This window comes from Chionomys nivalis, chromosome 5, assembly GCF_950005125.1.
Source record: "Chionomys nivalis chromosome 5, mChiNiv1.1, whole genome shotgun sequence".
NCBI lineage: Eukaryota > Metazoa > Chordata > Mammalia > Rodentia > Cricetidae > Chionomys > Chionomys nivalis.
Genome location: NC_080090.1, coordinates 80347198 through 80359164, shown reverse-complemented (window position 1 = coordinate 80359164; position 11967 = coordinate 80347198).

Genomic DNA, 11967 nt, shown 5'->3' with positions numbered 1-11967 from the left:
ATCTATTGTTTTTTAAGATTTATTTTTATTTGTTTATTTATTTGGTTTTTGGAGACAGGGTTTCTCTTCAGCTTTTGGAGCCTGTCCTGGAACTCACTCTTTTAGACCAGGTTGGCCTTGAACTCACAGAGATCCGCCTGCCTCTGCTTCCTGAGTGCTGGGATTAAAGGCGTGCACCACCACCGCCCAGCAAGATTTATTTTTATTTTACATATACTCCTGTTTTGCCTGCATGTATGTTGGTGTAGCACAGGCATACAGTGCTTATGGTGGCCAGAAGAGGGCGTCTGACCCCTTGGACTCAGTTAAAGACAGCTGTCAGCAGCCTTGTGGGTACTGGAAACTGAACCTGAGTACTTCGGAAGAACAGCAAGTGCTTTTACCCTCTGAGCATCTCTCCAGCCCTGATCACCCATTCGTGGCGAATGTATTTTTGATATAATAATAAAGTACTAAGAATGTTTTCCCTTTCTAAGGAGGAATAACTGAATTCAGCAGGTCCCCCAAGAATTACAGTAAGGCCATCAGAAAATTAGCCTCTTACAGAATGATTTCTAAGTAACGTCTGTTTTTTTTCAGGTGTTCCAAACACCTGAACAAAAATCACTTTTCAATATCCTCGTGATTCCCTCAGTCCTTGTTTGCACTGGTCAGTCCTCCCTCCGAAGCCGCGGGTTTATAAACCACCTTGTACGGAATAAGTAAGGAAAAAACAACTACGATTTAGCATTCTCCTGTGTCACTGCGAACTCTGAAGTCTCCCTGTGTTCACCACCTTGTCTACGTCGTTGGTTTTGCCCCCACTAAAGAGAGAAGATGTAATTTAAGAAATGTTTATGTTTTTTTATGTAGCCAGTATCAGATATGTAGCATCAAAGGTGCTTTCTCTGCTCACGACTGATGTTAGTAATCTTCAGCAAATGCTTGTTCTCCTTCGTGTCTCATTGTAACTATGAAATAAGTATTCTGGGTAGGTGCTCTCTTTTCATACCCTCACATGCTTTGTGGGAACCAAAAAAAAATGACGCATAGTTGTGAAAATTCTTTGAAACCCTAAGATCCTTCATTTTCATAGTTTCTGAGCACTAAGGGACTTAGCTGTCACCATTTGGGGGTCACCCCATCACTTCATTACCATAGCCTCAAAAGTCTAAATAGCAACTTTCAAATCAGAAATGGGCAAAGATGGAGTTGTCTGTGCTTGTCAGGCTGAAAATGGGTATTTTAAATAGTATCAAGCAATGCTTGTACCTCCTCATATTTACCTTCCGAGCTCTCTGAGGAATAGTCTTAGAACTTAGTTACCGAAAGCAGTGGGCTCTGCATGCGGCTACCCTCTGAATTAATTTGAACTCACTCAAGCTAGTAGTTTACAATCGGGCTGATTTTTGTTTTCAGGAAATGTCTAAATGATGGTTTGCCAACCCTTTAAAAGGAAGAAAGAGATTGCCAGCCCTTAAAATAAGGTGAACATCAAAAACAATTCATAAATTTATGTGCATTCCCCGAAATGGGAGGGGAGATTATTGTTCATCGAAAGCAGCTCCTCCCTGGCAAATAACAGCAGTGGATAAGGAGGCTGACATTCACACAGCCCTGCAATGTTTCCCTAAACATGATGTGCAATTAACACAGCAAACACACAAATCCGACAAAATGCACCAAATAGTCAAGGCAGATCAATTATTAATGTCCTGCAAAGATTCCACGCAACTCTTTTCGGGTCTCCTGGCCCATTTCAAAGCTACCGCTCTTTTTCATTCTTTCCAGTGAAGACAAACTAGGTCACATTCGTGAAGCCGATCATTTCTGTCCAACTCGTAGGAAGGGAAAGAAGGAAACAGGGCAGGGAAGAGGGGAAAAGCACCAGATTTTTAGCAACAGATATTCAAAACGCTATGCTACAGTTCACAATGTAAGTGATGCCCGGCTCATGTTTGGGCCCATTTCCTGTCTCCACAGGCTGAATTGGCATCATTACGTAGTGTTCTGCTTATTTTGATTAACAATATTATTTACATGTCGGTAATTGCATGTTTGCATCCTTGTATACTATCAGCAGAAAGAATAAGGCTAGAGACACAACGTGCTGTCTTTTGTGTGATAAAGAATAAGACACTCACCAGACTGTGTGGGCTTATCAGCACCAGCTGTGAGTGTTCAGGAAAATGGAGACGACATATCCTTTGGTTTGTTTTGACAATATAGAACCTTTTCATTTTTAATGTTAAAACAGACTCTGAAGCCGGGTGGTGGTGACGCATGCCTTTAATCCCAGCACCCAGGCAGAGGCAGGTGGATCTCTGTGAGTTCGAGGCCAGGCTGGTCTACAAGAGCTAGTTCCAGGACAGGCTCCAAAGCTACACATTGAAACCCTGTCTCGAAAACAAACAAACAAAACCAGACTCTGATGAAGAACAACACCGGGAAAACCCAAAGGCATCATGATTTACATGGACAAGACTGTGAGGTGGACCTGGGCAGCGGGGGGGTGGCTCCCTGAGTAACGTCTTCCATATAAATATGGGTACCTGAGTTCAGATCCCTGTCATCTACTTAAGACATATGGCACAGTAGAACACAGTTGTCTGGGGACGTGGAGACAGGCAACTTCCTGGGCTTACTACACCCTAGATCCTAATAAGAGACCCTGTATCCAAAAGCAAGGTGAGTGGTGTATGACTCTTGAGAGATGATGCCGAGATTGACCCATATGCGTGCACATGTGCATGTGTGTGTCTGTGTACATGTGCACACACACTATTAAGGAAGACTCTAGCAGCCAAAACAAGTGATTGGGTTCTATACACTCCGCTCTTTTTACCTCACTTAATTCCCAGTAGGCTTTGATCTTATTTTCTCTATATATGATAATAAGAACTAGGCTACAATGCCTGCCTCCTTGCTAAAAGCCCTTCTGTGGTTTTATTTACACCACTTAAATGACAGTTTAGAATATTCATCTTTACACTGCTGAAAATTCCCTCTGTCCCTTTGCTTGCCCATTGCCCTTGATACCTGACACATGGGATCATTACTAGATCCATGAACTCATAAGGCCTCCAGCATAAAAGACGGATGAGTGGCACAGACAGGAGAACCTCAGAGTAGCCAATAACTGCAGGAGAAAATGGAATGCTCACTCATAATTTGTGTCTAAGTCACGTACTTTAACACTTGAGAAGAAAACTAACAAAATTTGAAGGAACAGATGCTACAGAAAAAAATCAGTAAGTGGAGGGATTGTGCTCATACGCTCCTTCACTGGAGATAAAGTGGGCAACCTGCTAAAAATCTGAAGAAATCTCTAGGTCATAGGAGCAACCACAGTTTGGGAAAAATCATTGAATTGCTGCTCTTATTTCTTTAGATAAAACCCAAGTACATTTCTAAGCTTGTGACGTTTCTAGTCCAGAAACCTGAAATTATTTCTGAGCTTCCAGAAAGAGGCACTTGGACTCTCTCTGGCAGCAGTGACCAGCTCTAAGGACAAAATGTTATAAAAAACCAAAATAGTCTCCTGAGAAAACCATGCAGAATATCTCATGCAAGTGTGGTTCGGTGCTAAAGGAGATGTGACAACGTGCTGCAGCGAGCAGTTCAGGCAACAGCTGGGAAAGCTAAGGAGGAGCAGTCAGAAGGCTCTACCTTTGAAAAGATCCCCCTAGCCTGCCCAAAGTAGTCAAGAGATAACTAGGAGAGATGCTTATTCACTTATAACCTGTTTGATCTTGCTTGCAGACAAAGCAAGTCTCTCTCTCTCTCCAAAAAACCCTGGCAGGATCATGTTTCTTGATCTAGTCACGGGGCTATGTTTGCTACACACACACACACAAAAAAAAAAAAAAATCATTGAGCTGTATATTTATATTTGCACACTTTTATATGTCTGTGCTCTATTTAAATTATTATTGAAAAGCTTTAAAATGTATTTGTTCCTTTATTGTATATGACGGATTTGCTTTTAAGACATGGGTAAGGGCTCGAGGTTTAGCAGGGCAGGCTAGGGACATGTGGTCACCTCTGCTCACTCGAAGACTACCATAAAGGTCTGAAAGTATTTTTAAGGGACTGAAGACAGAAGAGGCCTGGAAAGTTAGGAGGGTCAGAAAACTTCAAGTGTATGAAAAAAATAAGTCAAGGAAAGTTTTATCGTAAAACCACAGACTAGTTCTTTCCAGAGGGCTCCTGAAAGAGCACTAGCTCAGGGGCAGCTTCCGCAGAAAGAAGGCATTGGCTGCAATGATAATTGAATTCACTGCTGCCTTGGACCGTGGTGACATTGGAACCCCTGTTGATTTCCATGTAACTTAGGCAGATTTCCCTCCCACCCATCCTCAGCATGCAGAAAACGTTAAGAAGTTGGAGATTTTAGTTCTCAAGGTCATAACTAAATCTTGCTTCCCCCTGCCCCCTTGGAGGAGTTGTCTATATTTTGGGACCTAAAGGAGAAGCAGAGAAGAGCCATAACTAACCATCAGGCGGTCACTCCAGCCAGTAATTAGCAGAGAAAGCAGCTCCATCCAGTGGTAAAGCATTTTAAAGCTAAAGCAGTCCACCCCAGTAAAGTGCGTCTTACTTTAATAAAATGAAAGCTACAATGTGCCTGGAAAAATTCCATATTCTAGAGCTAGCGCTCTTGTTTGAGGAAGCAGCATGCCAAGAAAATATAATGATACAGTTTCTGAAGAAATTAACAACAAATATATACAATCCATCATTTCAAAACACAAAATTATATGAACACAGAATAGGGACTCAAGTCACTTGATGGAAACTATCAATGCAAACATGGGTGTGGGAAGGAAATGTATTCATAGAAGACAAGGAGAAAGTACACATATGCAGTGGAAATTTCTGTAGGGACAAACCAGTGGGTACATAGTAATAACAAAGACAAAAAAAACCCAGCAATGTTACATGAAAAAAGTAAAGAATTTAGCAAAAAAGAAAATGGGATTGGGAGAAAAAGGAAAAATTCCAGACAATGACGAAGCTAAATGTAGAACTGGAAAACTAGACCATAAACACAAACAGGGCTGTGGAGACTGGACCCGTCCCATCAAGAGACAGAGCAATACAGTAGAGCTGGGTTCACTTGCCATGTACACATGGGAGAGAGAGAGAGATTTGTGCACACGTGCACAGCAATGGGCACTCGGGCACTATCCACAACGAGGCTTCTCAGAAAGATATCTTCTCAGTGAGCAATGTAAAAAATATCCCTTACTAGTTTGTGTAGGTAGCAAGGAAATTTATCTTCACCCACAGCTCCATCACAGGGGTAAAACATGTTAGAGACACATGACAAAATGAAATCAGAGCTTCTGCTATTTGGTGGCTCTCGGTGCCACCAAGATCATCTAAAAAATCCTCCACAGTCCCATCTCACTACATTGGTGAGCGCGCAGAAGCAAATCTAAATGATTTTGTATTGGTCCTTCCACAAACAGAAGCTGAGACCTGCGACAGCAAAGCTAAGTTGTTCTGAAGATCGGGTTATAACAGAAGCCTAGAAGACAGGTGAAAATGATTGTGCATAAGACAGAACTAGCACACTGTATCACAAGCTTGGAATCTGAAGAGCTTAAGATCAAATACATTAAAAAATGATTTTTGCTAATTTTTGCTAACTAGAAAAGGAGGTAGAAACTACAAACTCTGGCCTCTATAAAATGTGAAAATTAAGCCAAATAAAAAATTTAAAAAGCAAAAATACAGTGAAATGTAAGAATCATTGATTGAAACATAAGCCAGGATGGATCAGGTAACTAAGACACTAGACACAGCTAAAAAAATAATTCATCAAGGGGAAGTTAGAATTCAGGAAAGTACCCAATAGGACAAAAAGATCTAAAGAGATGGGAGACAATAAATGGCATCTCAGATATGCAGGAAGAATGTGTAGTTCTAATGTGTAGTTAAGAGGGCTTCAGAAAGACAACACAAAGGAAGAGAGCAAGAGTGGAGTGAACAGGCTGTGACTAAGGTTGTTTTAATTAATGACAATTTCTAAATCCTCAATCAGAGCCAGCATTAAGAAAACATAAATAAAAGGAAATTCATAGCTCAACTACTTTCATATAAATCACAGACATCAGATACAAAGACAATCTTAAAATCAATCAACGCAAAGGACAAATTATCCATAGAAACTAATGAACAACAAAGAGAACCTCTGGGACAATGAGCTGACATAGTCAACCTCAAGAAAAAAACAAAAAGAACTTTTTACACCTTCAGAGATTGAGTTTGGGGTCCAAAGATTCTCTTTGAAAGATTTTCCAAACTGTCTGCTTGAGAGGAAGAACATTGAGCTAAAATGGCATGGGTAACATTTGCAAGAAGCAACAGAAAAGAAAAGAAAACAACAACAAAAACTGTAGTGATTTTAATGAAAACAGAACTGTTGGAGGAAGTTTGTCATTAGGGGTAGGCCTTCAGGTTTCCAAAATCCGGGCCATTTCCAGTTAGCTCTATCCTGCTCTCCCTCTCTCGTTCTTTCTCCCTCCTCCCCTCCCCTTTCTCTTTTTCTCACTCCCTCTTTATTCCTTCTGCTGTTGCCTCAAGATGGGAAGTCTCAGCTACTGCTCCAGGGCCTGCCTGCCTCTGCCATGCTCCTTGCCATGATGGTCATATGGACTCTAAAGCCCTGGAACTGTGAACCCAAATCATTGTTTCCTTTTATGAGTTGCTTTGGTTATTGTATATCTTGATGAAGAAGTAATTTAAAAATAAGCATCAATAGCATTTAAGTTTCAAGTCATTGTTTAGACTGAAATCCTTCAAGCTTCTTGTCCTGTTTGCACAAATGTTTTTGGCACAAATTTAACCTTTCGATTCTATGTCACATATGCATGTTCAAAGAATAAATACAAAAGCCATCAAACTGAACATAGGAATAAGATAACTCAATCTAACTGATATCATGGAAAGAAAGACAAGAAAACAAGTTGAAGTGTTCAGAAATTAATTAACAGTAGAATTTATATTAAAACCATTGTGATTACTTTTATCAGTAAATTGCATGAAAGTTATCTATACTAGCAATCAATCATATTCATATTTTATACATATGTACACACAAAAGAATGAAGCATAGAAAAATTAGGAAATTTTCCCAAAAGACAAAAAACAAAAACAAAAAATAAACAAACAAAAAAAGAAGAGTTGGGAAACATGGGGAACCAAAAGAAGCTGCAAATATCTAAGAAGAAAAATTTCAGAAAGAGGGGCAGGGTAATAAAAAGTAAAGATTCTTGTCTTAGGCAGTCTTTGCCTAACCCTTTCATGGTAATTGTGCCTGTCAACCTTGTGGCTCGGGAGGCTGAGGTGTAAGGACACATTGAGCATAGAAGTTAGGGTCAGCCATAGCAACCATAAGATCCTGGCCGAAGGGAGGCAGAGACCTCAAACACACTTTGCTTGTATATGCATACTGTGGAGTTAGAGGTCAACTTCAATTGAAGTACTATATAAGCAGATTTTCATGTACATGGATGTACAGAAAAACAATCAAAACCTCACATATCACGCCACTTTTTATTGAGTAGATGTGGTTCTCCTGCCCATTGCAGGGCATTTAACATTCCTGGCATAGATTTGTAAATGCTAGTGGCTTCTCCTTTTTATAATTAGTAATTCTGCCAAGAATTTTCTGGACTGTGCTTCACACATTTAGAGGAGCACCAGGAAAGGAGACAGCACCAACATATTCACTAAGAATTAGGCTAGAAACATCCTTCCTGTATCTTCTGATGTGCACCAGAATACTTTTGGGAGATTGTATTTTTCATATTGAGAAAATAAGCAAAGTGGAATATTTCATAATCAACACTTTAGGAGTTCATTTCTTCATGCCTTTGTTCAACAATGGACGCACATTCCACTATCCTGGAATACAGTGAGAGGAGGGAGTTCTGGCTTCGTGGGGTCACCGGGCACATTGGGCAGATGAGGGATAAGCAACTCAGTAGTAATCGGAAGCTGGGAGTGAAGAGCACGTGCTGCTGATTGATGCCTTTGTTTACAACAGCAGCAGATATTATTACTGTGGGAAAGAGGAAGGGTCTTTCGAGTTCCCTTTAATAACTGTTCATCCAGATATTGTCAGTCATAAAAAGCCATGAAAATGAGATGAAAGCAAGGCATGATTTACATGCTCAGACTAACAGTCCTCAGGAGGTAGAGAAAAAGGATGGTAGCAAGTTCAAAGACAGCCTGGTCTATAAAGTGTGTTCCAAGTCAAACAAGATTACACAGCAAGATTCTATCTTATAAGATCTGAAAAAAAAAAGAAAAAGAAAAAGAAATCATAAAACAAAATCCATTTCCACTCTTCTAAAAGAGAGTAGAATTTATAAGTATATATACACACAAACACACACACGCATACACATATACACACGCACACACATTCTCGGGAGGAGTAAATTTGGAAATAAATAGAACTGAATTTCTAAATGTTTTAAATTGTCTTTATTTTAAGTGAATATAATTGAGTTCCCTGCATAATCGTGCACACCAATGAGATAGGGAGGAAAAAATACCATGCTTGCTCAAAGGTGTCACTGAGGCTAATGTGACAAGAGCTTCGCTCTGGAAGAGTTCACCGGAGTTCCAGTAGCTGAGCCAATTAAGCAGCTGGCAGAGCGGCTCCAGAGGGCACCACGGCCCCCAGCGCACCATCCATGCCACGCTCTCTTCAGCCTACTGGAGGAGCAAGAAGAGGGCTCCACTGATTAAAGTGGACAACAGAGAGGCAGACAGCCCCGGAACCGGGAGAGCCTAGGAGTGCTCCAATAACACCGCGAAGGCTCGATTTACCTTCATTTCCAAAGTGGTCCCCTGAACTATAAATCATCCTCATTAACTTTAATACAAAAGATTTTTTTTAGTTCTCTATATGGTGATCCTAAGCTAATGAATCTCATACTTTACCTTCTAATCTACCTGACATATTAAGAAAATGTCAGATATTTCTTTAGGGTGTGTTAATTATCATAATTCTAGAATAAAATCACAATGGTAGGTTGTGATTTTTCCTGAAGTAAAGGCACATAAGCTTTTCAAGTTTATTTCCACGAGTTACTTAAAGTTGAAAGTGAAACAGCATTATATTTTACTTTGTGGTGAAAACCAGATGGTTTGATTAATTTTTATTGTGAAACGAACTCTAAAACTTAAATTACACATACGCTCAAACTAGCTCTTTGTTCTTTTTCAAATGTCTTTACATTTTTAACGTTATCTTCAACTGGAATGTACTCCCCTCTGTGGGTATGCCCTATGCCCAAATCCAGTAACATTCTGAAGGGCAAAGCAAGTGAAAAAAAGCATGGGCCATTAAACTGACTTCCTGGCAACTAGTATTGGTGGCCATATTGAATTTCTTTCATACAAACCTTTCAACGATCTGCTTAGAGTACAAGGTTAATGGAAGTGATGTCATAGCCCCTACACACTTTGTGAGATGCCGAAATGCAAAAAGAAAAGATCAGTGGCCACAGACTTCACCCAAGTGCCAGCCAGTCATCTTGCAAGTAGTATTGTTGGTTTGCAAAACACCCATAGGGAGATGTGAGTGACTTGAAGCAAAACATTATCAGGAGCACACAACTCATGGCCAGCCCGGCTGCTGGTGAATATTGCTGCATTGCCACACTGAGGTGATCCGCCCAACACTGTAAGTGATATTAGTCTCAAGTAATTTGTACTATCACCTTGGAGAGAACCTCCTTATGTTGAAGTGAGTGTATGCCTCCATAATGATTATTTTATTTTAAATATTTAAATATGTGTATCTGTATCCGATGCTCTTTGGTGTCAGGACATCAAAAACACGCTTTTAAAATATTCATTGGTTTTGCTAATTTGAGGCCCTTCAAACGCATTTTTTTAATTCCCTCTGCTGATCTTGACATTAAGGGTGCACTTCAAATCAGAAGCATACGATATTTAATTGGTAGATAATGTTTGATGAATGTCTGACACAGTGCAACCATATAAAAGTCTTAAGAGTATACACTATGTATGTTTCTGACATAAAAGATTTAGCACTACAGCCAGCTTTTAATTTTTCCAGTAAGTCAATAGCAAATGTAGATGTTTATAGTTGTTATTTATTTGGTTTTTTTGTTTGTTTGTTGTTTTTGAGACAGTGTTTCTCTGTGTAACCCTGGTTATCCTGGAACTATAGACCAGGCTGCACTTTAATGTGTGCTCCACTGTTTATATTTTTTGTGTGTCCATGGGTGTGCACGTTCACGTGTGGGTGGTATGTGTGCATATGAGTACCTGTACATGTGTGGAGGCCAGAGAAGAACTCTGCATGATTTCATTCAGGAGTAACACACATTGACTGTTTTGAAACTTGCCAAATAGTTAGGCTGTCTAGGCAGCAAACTCCAGGATTCTGCCTATATTAGCCCTCCCTAGTTTCAAAACTTCAGGCATGCCTTCAAACACGCAGTTGTTAAGGTTGATGATTTTTAGCTGGCACATAAAAGTGTGCACATTTATGAGGTGACATGTAGTGTTTTACTATACATGTATAGTCTAATGTTCTGTGGTTTGGTTTTAAATCATGATATTACTGTATCTGTTTCTTTAAGCAGGTATTAAGATGACATTAACAACACAAGGGTCTTGTTCAGGACAGGACCTGTGTGAAACAAGATGGGAAGAGGGAGGAAGGGCAGGAGAGATGGCTTAGCAGTGAAGGGCATTGGCTGCTCTTGCCGGGGACTTGAATTCAGTTCCCAGGACCCACATGGTGCTCACCACCATCTATAGTTTCCGTTCCTAGGGAATCCAGCACCTGCTCCTGACCTCTGTGGGCATCAGACATGCATGTGGTACACACACACGAAAGCAAACACTCACACACATAAAATAAACAAATCTAAAATAAAAAAAGTAGGAAGAGCTAAAAGATACGGCAATCTGAGATGCAAACAGCAAACCCCGCGGCTCCACTAGACATTTGCCAGTAAACTGATAGGGAAAGGAGGCAATACCAGACGACACACTGAAGCCTCCATTGTTACCAGGAGGAACAAAGAGGTGTTAGAGTAGCCAAGCGGGTCAGACCAGGGCCCCTGGGATCACCCACCTCTGATGAGTGGGTGGAGTCAGCTCCCCTCTGTGCATACCCTCAGGTTCAGTTCAGCCTGGCCTGTGGTGAGAGATGGGGGCCAGCTTTCCAGCGTGCAGGGCCAGCTCTCTTGCTCTAGTGTCCAGTGAGAGGCAAGGCCAGCTTTCCCAGGGTCTGTGACGGGCATGTCTGACTCAGCATGACCCTCTGATTTCATCTTGCATGGCTCCTAGGGCCTCCTGAGGTGATACAGGCCACAGACATCCACACAGATCCCAACTGTAGCAGGACCATGGACCCAGACAGACTCCGTGGCAGCAACTTGGGCCCAGTAGACATCCTGTCTCTGATGGAAGGACTGGTCACTCAGGTGGGAATGGTTGCGGCCTTAACCTTGGACCTCTATGTGACCTTTGGTGGAAATGCAGAACCTGAACTTCAGCACAGATCCCAGCCACGGTAGAACCATGAACCCTGACATGGTCCTCTTCTGTGACTGGGTCTGGACGTCACCCCTGCCCCAGTGGCTGGATGGCCCCAAGACACCAACATGGCCCTCGATCTCTGATGTCTACAGGCATTCGATGGTTACAGGTACATCGGACATCAGCATAAACCCTGACTACAATAGGGCCATGGACCCTGACAAGGCCCTCAGCAGCAGCTCTGACCCAGACGTCACTATGACATTGAGTAGCAATACAGAGCACTCAGATGTGGATGCATCCTGGCCCTCAGACACCAACCTGGACTCAAGTGGCTAATTTGACCCTGGGCATCCTCATAGCCCTTGGTGGCAGCAGGAGCCCCATATGTGAGTCTAGACCCTAGCTGCTATAGGGCCATGGACCCTGACATGGCCCTCGGCAGCA